Source organism: Mobula hypostoma, chromosome 3, assembly GCF_963921235.1.
Source record: "Mobula hypostoma chromosome 3, sMobHyp1.1, whole genome shotgun sequence".
In the NCBI taxonomy this organism is placed as follows: Eukaryota; Metazoa; Chordata; class Chondrichthyes; order Myliobatiformes; family Myliobatidae; genus Mobula; species Mobula hypostoma.
In genome coordinates, this window is record NC_086099.1 from 162,314,679 (window position 1) to 162,327,725 (window position 13,047).

The 13,047-nt window shown below is 41.4% G+C and overlaps 1 protein-coding gene across 2 annotated transcripts in view; it reads right to left on the reverse strand.

The window, feature by feature from the left end:
- Positions 1-13,047, reverse strand: part of cntnap2a (contactin associated protein 2a) — a 1,898,214-nt gene that overhangs the window by 1,155,055 nt on the left and 730,112 nt on the right. The gene's annotated exons all lie outside the window — the stretch shown is intronic.

Here is a 13,047-nt window from a genome sequence, read left to right on the forward strand (position 1 = left end):
GTCTGCATGGACTTTAGCAAGGCATTTGACAAGGTTCTGCACGGGAGGCTGGTCAAGTCACTCAACATTCGAGATGAGATAGTAATTTGAGAAGTGGTTAACGAGATCAGCGAATTTGTGGATGACACCAAGATTGGGGGTGTAGTGGACAGTGAGGAAGGTTATCATGGCTTGAAAAGGGATATGTTTCAGCTGGAAAAAATGGGCTGAAAACTGGCAGACGGAATTTAATGCAGACATGTGCAAGATTTTGCACTTTGGAAGGACCAATCAGAGTAGATCTTACACAGCGAACAGTAGGCCACTGAGGAGTGTGGTAAACCAAAGGGATCTGGATATACAGGTCCCTAATTCATTGAAAGTAGATTCACAGGTAGATAGGGTTGTAAAGAAACCATATGGCACATTGACCTTCATAAATCAGTGAATGAGTACAGGAGATGGGATGTTACATTGAAGTTGTATAAGATGTTGGTGAGGTCTAATTTGCAGTACTGTGTGCAGTTTTGCTCACCTACCTAAAGGAAAGATGTAAGCAAGGTTGAAAGAGTACAGTGAAAATATACAAGGATGTTGCTGGGTCTGGAGGACCTGAATTATACGTAAAGATTGAATAGGTTAGGACTGTATTCTTTAGAATGTAGAAGATTGATAGGAAATTTGATAGAGGTGTACAAAATTACAAAGTGTATAGATAGGGTAAATGCATATAAGTTTGAAATTGGGTGGGACTACAACTGGAGGTCATGGGCTAAGGGTGAAGGGTGAGAAGTTTAAGGGAAACATGAGGGGTATCTTCTTCACCTACAGGATTGTAAGATGTGGAATGAGCTGTCGGCACAAGAGGTGCATGTGAGCGCGATTTCATCATGTAAGAGAAGTTTGGAAAGATACATGGATAGTAGTGGTATAGAGGGCTGTGGCCCCATTGCAGGTTGATGTGAGGAGGCAGTTTAACTGGTTTCAGCATGGACGAGATTGTTTCTGTGCTGTACTCCTCTATGACTCTATAAACAGAAATACTGTTTACCCAGTGGCTCATCAAAGTTCCAGTGGGCTGTTACTTTCACTGTACAATTACCAAAATGCACTGAAAATGTGAAAACCTAAAGTAAGTCTTACCAAAAGCATGTACAAATTCACCCACTGAGAAATGGAGTGACGTAATGATTGAGGTACCAGACTGGCACCCATAGATCTGGGTCATTTATCCAGGGTTCAAATCCCTGGAGATTTAAATTCAATTACAGTCTTGAATTTAAGAAAAAAAACACTAAAGGTAATCATAATCTTCAAATTGCCATAATAACTAATATGATTTACTAAAATGTCCTTCAAGAAATGAAATCTGCCACAATTAATGAGCCTGTGTCAAGGATTACTAAAAGCAATATTAACCCCCAAGAGAAAGGGTATTCATTTGACTAGATATACCTCTAGCAGAGTAATTCAATATTCCAAAAAAACAATGCTTGGTTTTCATTTAAACATGACATGTAAATGAAAAGAATGATAACTTGAGCATGAAGTGGAACCAAGAAATTGGCAGGAATACCAGTACTATTACTGTTACTACTACTATGAAATGAAGGAGGGATATAGTGGGACACTAAATTTGTACCTGGAGAATACACATGTCAAGCTGTCATATGATGGAACTGGGTAAGCGTAGATAATGAATGTGATACAGATTCTATGCAGTTTTTAAATAAAAGCGAAGATCTATGAAGAAAAATCAAAACTAGACTTCTACTCATACATTAACTGCATATACATGAACAGTATCTTCTTTACACAATTGAATTATTTTGAATTAAGCAAGAGGATATAACATAAAAATATAAAATAAAATTTGTTGGCAGATGGGAATGGAGGTGGTAGGTTTCCCACCGTCATCTTTTCTTTGGTTTATTGTGGTCCTTCACTGAGATATACTTCTGAACATAAGAACCTTCTAATCAAACTAATTTTAGAACCTCTAACACTGGTCTACTTGAATGCAGTTCGCTGCCGAAGAGCAGAGATTGTAAAGAAATGTGGCTCGATGGCAGATCAAACCGGGTACTCCTTGCAAAGACCTTAAGAGAGCTCTGTAAATGAAACTTTTAAAGGTGTACACACAAACCAGTACAATGGGAGATACAGTTACGGATTTAATCATCTCAATATTGCAAGTGCATTTCATCTGTTCATACCTATTGGATCTGCACACACTGGCCAAAACAGCTGAACAAAGGCAAACAATTAATTATTTTTTAAATCGGAGGAACAATCAAAGTCACAATATTCCATGTTTTCTGGGATTATTTCTCAATGTTTAATGTTTAGCTCATCCAAATTAGACTTCCTACAGAATGAACTATGCTGCCAATTTAAAGCTTTTGGTGGTTGCATGGACACAAAAAATAAACCCTTCAAAATAATTTTCTTAAGTGCACAGCCGCTCAAAGGCATACTTGAACAACAGAAAGTGAAGCAGGAGCTCACTTACTCTGCAGTCCTTTGAAAACATGGCAAATCTTGGGTGCCATGACTTCAGATTCCCTAGGTATTCAAACATTAGCTATGGTCATAGTCATAGGCATAGTCATACTTTATTGATCCCGGGGGAAATTGGTTTTCATTACAGTTGCACCATAAATGGTAAATAGTAATAGAACCATAAATAGTTAAATAGTAATATGTAAATTATGCCAGTAAATTATGAAATAAGTCCAGGACCAGCCTATTGGCTCAGGGTGTCTGACCCTCCAAGGGAGGATTAGTAAAGTTTGATGGCCACAGGCAGGAATAACTTCCTATGACGCTCTGTGTTGCATCTCGGTGGAATGAGTCTCTGGCTGAATGTACTGTGCCCAACCAGTACATTATGTAGTGGATGGGAGACATTGACCAAGATGGCATGCAACTTGGACAGCATCCTCTTTTCAGACACCACCGCGAGAGTCCAGTTCCATCCTGTTTGTGTCTGCTACCCTCAGCCTGCTGCCCCAGCACACAACAGCAAACATGATAGCACTGGTCACCACAGACTCGTAGAACATCCTCAGCATCGTCCGGCAGATGTTAAAGGACCTCAGTCCCCTCAGGAAATAGAGACGGCTCTGACCCTTCTTGTAGACAGCCTCAGTGTTCTTTGACCAGTCCAGTTTATTGTCAATTCATATCCCCAGGTATTTGTAATCCTCCACCATGTCCACACTGACCCCTGGATGGAAACAGGGGTTACCGGTACCTTAGCTCTCCTCAGGTCCACCACCAGCTCCTTAGTCTTTTTCACATTAAGCTGCAGATAATTCTGCTCACACCATGTGACAAAGTTTCCTACCGTAGCCCTGTACTCAGCCTCATCTCCCTTGCTGATGCATCCAACTATGGCAAAGTCATCCGAAAACTTCTGAAGATGACAAGACTCTATGCAGTAGTTGAAGTCCGAGGTGTAAATCGTGAAGAGAAAGGGAGACAAGACAGTCCCCTGTGGAGCCCCAGTGCTGCTGATCACTCTGTCACACACACAGTGTTGCAAGCACACGTACTGTGGTCTGCCAGTCAGGTAATCAAGAATCCATGACACCAGGGAAGCATCAACCTGCATCGCTGTCAGCTTCTCCCCCAGCAGAGCAGGGTGGATGGTGTTGAACGCACTGGAGAAGTCAAAAAACATGACCCTCACAGTGCTCGCTGGCTTGTCCTGGTGGGCATAGGCACGGTTCAGCAGGTAGACGATGGCATCCTCAACTCCTAGTTGGGGCTGGTAGGCGAACTGGAGGGGATCTAAGTGTGGCCTGACCATAGGCCAGAGCAGCTCCGGAACTAGTCTCTCCAGGGTCTTCATGATGTGGGAGGTCAATGCCACTGGTCTGTAGTCATTGAGGCCGCTGGGGCGTGGCGTCTTTGGCACAGGGACGAGGCAGGACGTCTTCCACAGTACAGGAACTCTCCGGAGCCTCAGGCTCAGGTTGAATACATCGCGAAGTACTCCACATAACTGAGGGGCACAGGCTTTGAGCACCCTGGTACTGACACCACCCGGTCCTGCAGCCTTGCTTGGGTTGAGACATTTCAGCTGTCTTCTCATCTGTTCAGCTGTGAAGCCCACCATGGTGGTTTCATGTGGGGAAGGGGTATAGTCAGGTGAGCAGGGTGGGGGACTGTGAGGAGGGGTAGGAGTGGAGAGTGGAATATGTGTTGGTTGAGGGCCGACAACAGATGGCTCATGTGGAGGATGGGCAGGGGCCACAATGTCAAATCTGTTAAAAGAACAGGTTAAGTTCATTGGCCCTGTCCACACTGCCTTCAGCTCCTCTGTTGCTAGTTTGCCGGAACCCAGTGATGGTCCTCATCCCCCTCCAGACCTCTCTCATGTTGTTCTGCTGGAGTTTCCACTCAAGTTTTCTCCTACACCTGTCTTTAGCCTCCCTGATCCTGGCTTTCAGGTCCCTCTGTATTGCCCTCAGCTCCTCCCTATTTCCATCTCTAAACGCCCATCTCTAAAGTTTAGGCTTTCAATATACTTAATAATATTCAGAATTATACTCAGAATCTATCATCTCTAAGACAAAGAATTTCAACCCTCTGCAAGAACAAATTCCTCCTCATTTCGGTGATCTCGCATTGTCATAATCTAATTGAACTGAATTGACTTTATTACTTACATCCTTCATATTCATAAGGAGTAAAAGTCTTAATATTACATCTCCGTCTAAATGTGCAATATGCAATTTATAATAAACAATATGTACAACAGGATAGTCAATATTACACAGAAATACAGTTGTGTCAGCATGAGTTAAATAGTCTAATGGCCTGGTGGAAGAAGCTGTCCCGGAGCCTGTTGGTTCTGGCTTTTATACCGCGGTACTGTTTCCCAGATGGTAGCAGCTGGAACAGTTTGTGGCTGGGGTGACTCGGGGTGACTCGAGTCCCCAATGAACCTTCGGGCCCTTTTTACACACCTGTCATTGTAAATGTCCTGAATAGTGGGAAGTTCACATCGACAGATGCTCTGGGCTGTCTGCACCACTCTCTGCAGAGTCCTGCGATTGAGGGAAGTACAGTTCCCATACCACAGAGTGATGCAGCCAATCAAGATGCTCTCAATCGTGCCCCTATAGAAAGTTCTTAGGATTTGAAGGCCCACACCAAAATTCTTCAACCATCTGAGGTGAAAGAGGCGCTGTTGTGCCTTCTTCACCACACAGCTGGTACGTACAGACCAACTGAGGTCCTCAGTGATGTTTGTGCCGAGGAACTTAACGCTGTTCACCTTCTCAACCCCAGATCCATTGAAGTCAATAGGGGCTATCCTGTCTCCATTCCTCCTGTAATCCACAACCAGCTCCTTTATTTTTGTGACATTGAGGGAGAGGTTGCTTTTTTGACAACACTGTGTCAGGGTGATGACTTCTTCTCTGTAGGCTGCCTCATTATTATTTGGGATTAGGCCAATCAGTGTAGTGTTGTCATCAATTTTAATTAGCAGATTGGAACTGTGCGTGGCAACATAGTCATGGGTATACAGAGAGTAAAGGAGGGGGCTTAGTACACAGTCCTGAGGGGCACCTGTGCTGAGGGTCAGAAGGTGTTTTGTGAAACATCAAATAAGTAAGTATTTGGCTTCAGCTACATGAGAATCTCAGAAGAATGTGCAACTATAAAGTTGTGACACAGGAGGTATGGTACATTGTTAAAACATTTTGGTTAGGGTACAACTGGAAAATGACGTGCAGTTTTGGTCACCACACAAGAGGAAGGAAGTCAATGCACTGGGGAGTGCAGAGAAGAATTACCAGGATGCTGCAGAGAGTTTCACTTATACAGAGAGTTTGGATCGGGTGTTTTTTCTCCGTGTAGTAGAGCAGGCTGACTGGGGCTTTAATCGTGACATACAAAGTTGTGAGGGGTATAGATAAAGATAATAATTAGAAACTATTCTCAGAAGCAGAGATCTTTCAAACCAGACAGCATAGACTTAAATTGAAGCGAAAAAAGATTAAAGGGGATTTGAGGATTTTTTTTTCATTCACAGGGTGGTTAAAGTCTGTGAAGTACTGTGTAAGGAGGCCCTAGAGGCAGATACTCTCACATAATTTGAAGTGTATCTAGTTGAGAACTTGAATGGACGAGGCATAGAAGTGTGGGTAAATGAAATTAGTATGATAGCTGCATTGGACATGGTAAATGTAAAGTGCTTCTGTGCTGTATCATTCTATGACTACAGTTAAACAAATGTGATAGTGTTTCTGAAACATCAACGGTGAAGCAACTCTGGAGTTAGTTATTAAACAAATTGATTAAGTTTGTCAATGAAATGCCTATCAGCCAATTTTTAAATAAGTGCAGATTTCTTTCTTAAATTTTATCGGATTGCAACATTATTTGCTGTGATTTGATTAATATTCTGACATAAACAACTTAGACATTTTCTTCTCCGTGTGCAGATTCAAAAGGGATGAAGGACTACAGCAGACTGAAATCATACCGCCACTCTAAACAATATCTTCTAAACACAGCCCATGCAAGCTCAGATCCAAGACCTTGAATTAACTCTGTAGTGTGAAAAAAATGTTGGTGTGCATTTTTCTGGGATAGCCTGGTGCAACCAATATCAAAATACAATATTGCACAAATTGACCCTACAGGAAACAAGCAAGTAATTCATGAACATCTATTCACAGCAAAACATGATTCAGGGTGAAATTCTGCAGATGCTGAAAATCCAATGAAACAGGCGAGAAAACGCTGGAGGAACTCAGCAGGTCAGGCAGCATCCATAGAAATAAATAAATAATCAACATTTTGGACTGAGACACTTCAGGACTGGAAAAGAAGAGGAAGACTGCAGGATAAAAAGGTGGGGTGAGAGGAGGGAGGCTAGCGAGAAGGTGATAGGGGAAGCCACGGGAGAAGCAAAAAGTAAAAAGCTGGAGAGAAGAAGTCCGATGAGAGAGAGGGGCAAACATCTCACCCTGCAAAAACTTATTTCAGGGAGGTCTTAACTAGAAGTCTCAATCTCATAGCAGTATGTGTCAATGAATTTGTTAATTTTGCAAGACATCAGATTCACAAGTATTTTGTGAGACTGCTGACTTCTGAATTCTGTCTTAATGTGCCATGTTCACAATAGCTGCTGTCTTGGTTGATGAGCAGGCATAGTTTTTTGCTATTTTTGAATCAGAAAACATTTTCCAGAATAGCTTGCCTGTGTGCTTACACACCTGGAATGGCAGGTTATGCTCAACGATGAAAGATGTAAAGTACACCTCAGCTCTAGTGACCTTCTCTGTCAGACTTCGGTTTTCTGCTGAAAAGAACTGTGAAATACTTGAGCAGCCTTCCCTGTGCTTAGCCTCCCTAATATGTTGTGGTCCATAAAAAAAAAAGCATAAGGTGTATCCTTATTACTGGTGTGCGCCACTTAACGTCCATTCAGACAACGTCCGATCACGTATACGTCCATTGTCCGTTGTGTGTGTGTGTGTGTGTGTGTGTGTGTGTCTGTCTGTCTCTCTCTCTCTCTTTCTCTCTCTCTCTCTCACACACACACACACACACACACACAGCCTGCAATAGTCGGGATCAGAACTTACTTTCTTACATCGAAATGGGGGATTTTAAATGAGTGATTTAGAAGTTCTGTATCTTCAAGTTCAAGTTTATTGTCATCTGGCTGATTGTCCACAAACGAAACAAACTCTGTCCGGACCATGGTGTAGTCACAATACATATATCACGCACACCATATGAAACAACATATTACCATATTATTTTATAAAGTGTAATTCAAAATGCATATAAAGTGTGCAACACAGGTAAACATTTCGCTGTCTGAATGACGAGACCTCGGTGGGGGCCGGGTATTTATTAAAATCGGTTTTACTTCTGAAAACGACTGTGCTTAAACCCAGTCCATCGCGGGCTTCAATGTACCTGTAAGTGGAAGTATTTCAGGGAAAAAAAAACCCGAAGAATTTGCTTGCTGCGAGCACATTTTTAAAGATGTCTTAGCGAACGATTTTGGAAATTCGCTCCAATTTAAAACCAGCTCTAATCCCCTTTAAGACGCCAACGCGCCCCGTCCATACAGGACAGCCTCGCGTAGTCAGGTTGTCACCGCTAGCCTTGGGAATTTCTTCACCAGGCTTTTGTACTTCATCACCGATAGTTGTCTGGATGATTTCAGCGTCATTACAGATGGCAGTAACTGAACTGATGGAATATGGAAGACAGAGAGAGGTCGACTGTAAAGCCCGCCCACAGAGAAAACTGATAGGTCTACTTAGCACAAAGGGAGATCAAGCAGGATTCATTCATTTTCCCCTCTCTCCCTCTCTAAAAGATCGATTTCCGGGATATTGTATATAATTTGCGGGCATCAGGGAGCCGATATGCGGGAGACTCCTGGAACTCCCGGGAGAGGTGAACCACAGGAGAAAGAGAAGTAGGAGAGGACCCGGGGGAGGTGATAAGGAGGTAAGAAGAGGTAAAAGGCCAAAGCGAGGAATAGTAGAAGAGGGGTGGGGAAGGGAATTTTTTTTTTTAATTGGAAGAAGAAATCAATATTCATGCATCTGGTTGGAGGCTACTCCTTCAGAATATAATGTGCTCCTCCTCTACCCTGAGGGTGGCCTCATTGTGGCATAAGAGGAGGCCATGGACAGACAAGTTGGAACAGGAATGAGAATCTGAATTAAAATGTTTTGCCACCGGGAAATTCTGCTTTTGGCGGATGGAGCGGAGGTTCTCGATGAAGTGGTCCTCCAATTTACACTGGGTCTCACCAATGTAGAGGAGGCTGCATTGCCAGTACTGGACACAATACATGATCGCAGCAGTTTCACAGGTGAAGTGTTGCCTAACCTGGAAGGACAGTTTGAGGCCCCGAATGGACAGGTATATCATTTTGGCCACTTGTTGGGATAAGTGCCGGAGGGAGATTAGGGGGAGGGACGGATGGACAAGGGAATGACAGAGCAAGTGATCCCTGCAGAGAGTCGGGCCAGGAGGTAAAGATATGTTTGGTGATAGGATCCCTTTGGAGATGGTGGAAGTTGTGGAGAATGATGTGTTGGACACAGAGGCTCATGGGATGGTAGTTCCTCATGGGACAAGAGGAACTCAGTCGCTGTTATAGTGTGAGCCCATCTGTTCACTGACGTCAGTGCTAAATCCAAGATACTCTGTTTCGCACTCTCAAACTGCTGCTCTTCCTTCCCACAACTATGAGCAAATACAAGCTCATCACAGGATGATATTAGTGGCAATAGTGGAATAGACCAAACTGAACTGACAACAGCTAGTTAAGACGTATGTTGTTGTCAGTGGTTAGGCCAAATGCAGAAGTCCAAGGCAAGGTGGCAACTGATGCTGTTAAATCTGATACCCATTCTCCACCTGACTCTCAAATAAACTCATTAGCAGGGTAACCCAGGTTAATTAAACCCAAAGGTGTAATGCTACAAAGCTCCTCGTGTGGAGGAATGAAAATGAGGTGTACCGAAAAATTTTTAAAAAAGAAATTGGAAAAAAAATCTGTACGAGAACAAGGCATGGCTGACACAGGTGTGGACAAGCAAGAAAAACGCAGCAAATTATTAGAAACTGAAGATATAAACTGTTAAAAGTGGAATTAGTAGTGAGTACCTCTACCCTACTTACTTGAAACCCCTGGAGGAGAGAGGATATCGCTAAAAGGTTTATTGAAGCTATGGCTATAACAAGCATCAGTTATAGTCATAGTCATACTTCATTGATCCCGGGGGAAATTGGTTTTCGTTACAGTTGCACCATAAGTAATAAATAGTAATAGAACTATAAATAGTTAAATAGTAATATGTAAATTATGCCAGTAAATTATGAAATAAGTCCAGGACCAGCCTATTGGCTCAGGGTGTCTGACCCTCCAAGGGAGGAGTTGTAAAGTTTGATGGCCACAGGCAGGAATGACTTCCTATGACGCTCTGTGCTGCATCTCGGTGGAATGAGTCTCTGGCTGAATGTACTCCTGTGCCCACCCAACACATTATGTAGTGGATGGGAGACATTAACCAAGATGGCATGCAACTTGGACAGCATCCTCTTTTCAGACACCACTGTCAGAGAGTCCAGTTCCATCCCCACAACATCACTAGCCTTACGAATGAGTTTGTTGATTCTGTTGGTGTCTGCTACCCTCAGCCGGCTGCCCCGGCACACAACAGCAAACATGATAGCACTGGCCACCACAGACTCGTAGAACATCCTCAGCATCATCCAGCAGATGTTAAAGGACCTCAGTCTCCTCAGGAAATAGAGACGGCTCTGACCTTTCTTGTAGACCACCTCAGTGTTCTTTGACCAGTCCAGTTTATTGTCAATTCATATCCACAGTTATTTGTAATCCTCCACCATGTCCACAGTGACCCCCTGGATGGAAACAGGGGTTACCGGTACCTTAGCTCTCCTCAGGTCTACCACCAGCTCCTTAGTCTTTTTCACATTAAGCTCCAGATAATTCTGCTCACACCATGTGACAAAGTTTCCCACCATAGCCTTGTACTCAGCCTCATCTCCCTTGCTGATGCAATAGAGAGACAATATCAGCAAAGATGAATGTCCAAAATCTCTACCTTGTAACCAGGAATTAGGTCTGATAAATCATATCAAGGGACTTGGTCAGGTTTTTTTTGTATAAGTTTTGTGAATTGATTTTTTTGTGGATGACCCATTATTTCATCCAACAAACCAAGGAACAAGATGGCGAACCCCCTCCCTCCCCCACAAGATCGAAGAAACAGCGTATGAACAAAATGTTTCAAGACATAGATGGTTCAGTACAGTTAGATGTATATTTATTTTTCATTCAAAGGATCTGAATTTGATTTTCTGCAAGAACTGATTATCTTTTCAAAGACTTTGATAATTTACTGAATGTAATTTGCTTTGTTTAAAAGTTGTGATTTTGGAAAGTTGTCGTGAAAGGATTTAAGCTATGTATTTTTTTTAGGGGGCGTGTTTGAATTTGTAGACATACTAACCTGAAATGAAACTAAAGTTAACCATAATACTGAAGAATATGAATTCAATTCATTCCTAATTAACAAGGGATAAATAGAAATAAAATGTTAGTTTGGAAACGTTTAAATCAGGAATAACACTATATCTAATGAGAGAAATTGGAGTAATAAACGTTATTCTAATGAACCTCACTGATTCTTTTTTTTTAATTTTATTTTTATTTGGATAAGGAATTCACAATTATCATGTACTTTTTTCACACATATAACCTTTTCCATTTTTTTATATGTATATAACTACAATTATTTATACATTCTTAAGTACACATTGAGATGATATAAAAGGAAAATAAACATTTAAATAGATAATTATGTACTGTGGTAAATCTAACCTATTAGGCTAAGTAATGAAATTAGTTGTTAAGAAAAATGGTAATAATAGTTTCCATACAACCCTTCTGGACCATTTCCACTGGTCCAAAATGTTGCATACAAGCCTATATACCAACCATTGTAGGTGTTTATATCCCAATTTGTTCTTGCTTGTTCCTGCCTGCAGACATAATTATCCAATCCCTATGTACTTATTTACTTAATTTTTTCATTTTTTTTTATCCCTTTCCCAAATCTTTCCCTTTACTTGTGTTAATTCTCTATTTTCCAAAAAAAAACAACAACAAACATTTAGACTAGGGGTGCTTACGTTAGCAATATTACTGTGTTGATGAGAAGAGCAATATAAATCATTAGGAGAGTCATCTAAAGTCTGCTCGCATTGGGGTTATATATTCAATCCATTTATTCCAGATTTGATAAAATGTTTCTTTTTGAGTTCTCGGGGAGTAAGTCAACTTTTCCATTTTAAATATTTCCAAGATAATTTTGTACCAATCTTCTAATGTAGGTGGTATTGGATTTAGCCATTTTCTAGTGATTGATTTCTTACTTGCCGCTAAGAGGGCCTGCAGCAACTTTATATCTTCCTTCTGTTCAAGGAACAATACATGCCCCAAATAGAGCGTCTCAAAGTTCAGAGGTATCTGGGACCTAAGTACCTTAACTAATGTTCTATGAATACCTTCCCAAAATAGACTTAATTTAGGGCAATCCCAGAAAATATGAAAATGATTTGCCTCCTTGGAGCCGCACCTTCTCCAACACATCACATTTGTATCTTTATATTTTTCCTGATATGGGGTCTTGAAGTATCTTATAATGTTTTTCCAACAATGTTCTCTCCAAGTCAAAGAATTAGTCGAGGACCATTGAAAGCTGCAGATTTTCCCCCAAGCCTCCTCTGAAAGTACCAACCCCGCTTCTTTCTCCCACTTCTCTTTAATATACAGTGTATTTACATTTTTAGCATGGGAGAGTGCATTATATAGGCGAGAAACTGATTTACTAGGTATTGAACTGCAAGCCGAATTCAGAATCTTGAAAAATTCTAATTCTACTGTTGATAGGTCTGTATATCTACAACTCTGGTTAACATAGTTTCGTACTTGAAGGCACCTAAAAAAGTCATTATGTTCTAGGCCATGTTTGTCCTGCAGGATTTGGAAACTTTGTAATACTCTTTTATCTATAAATGAGAGGTAGGTTGTAAGACCTTTCTTTATCCATAGCTCAAATCTTTTATCTCCTCTGTTGGGAAGGAATTTGGTATCATATGCACACCATCTAAAGAGTTTTAACATGTTATTAATTCCACATGAATTAACCACCTTCTGCCATACTTTTAATGTAAGATTTATCCAAGCATTATTAAATTTTTCCAACTGGGCCATCAATCCTTTGTCAGCTATTGAGGCCTGAAGAGGAAAACTGTCAACTAATCCAAATTCTATTTCCTTCCATCTAGCCTTATATTCCCTATTACACCAATATAACAGAGGGGTTCTCTGTGAGGCATAAAAATAATTTCTCAGGCAAGGAAGAACCATACCTCCTCCTTCCTTCCCTAACTGTAAGGTGTTATATCGAATTCTAGGTTTCCTTCCTTGCCAAATGAAGCAGGAAATCCATTTGTCCCATTCCCTGAATTGATTATCAT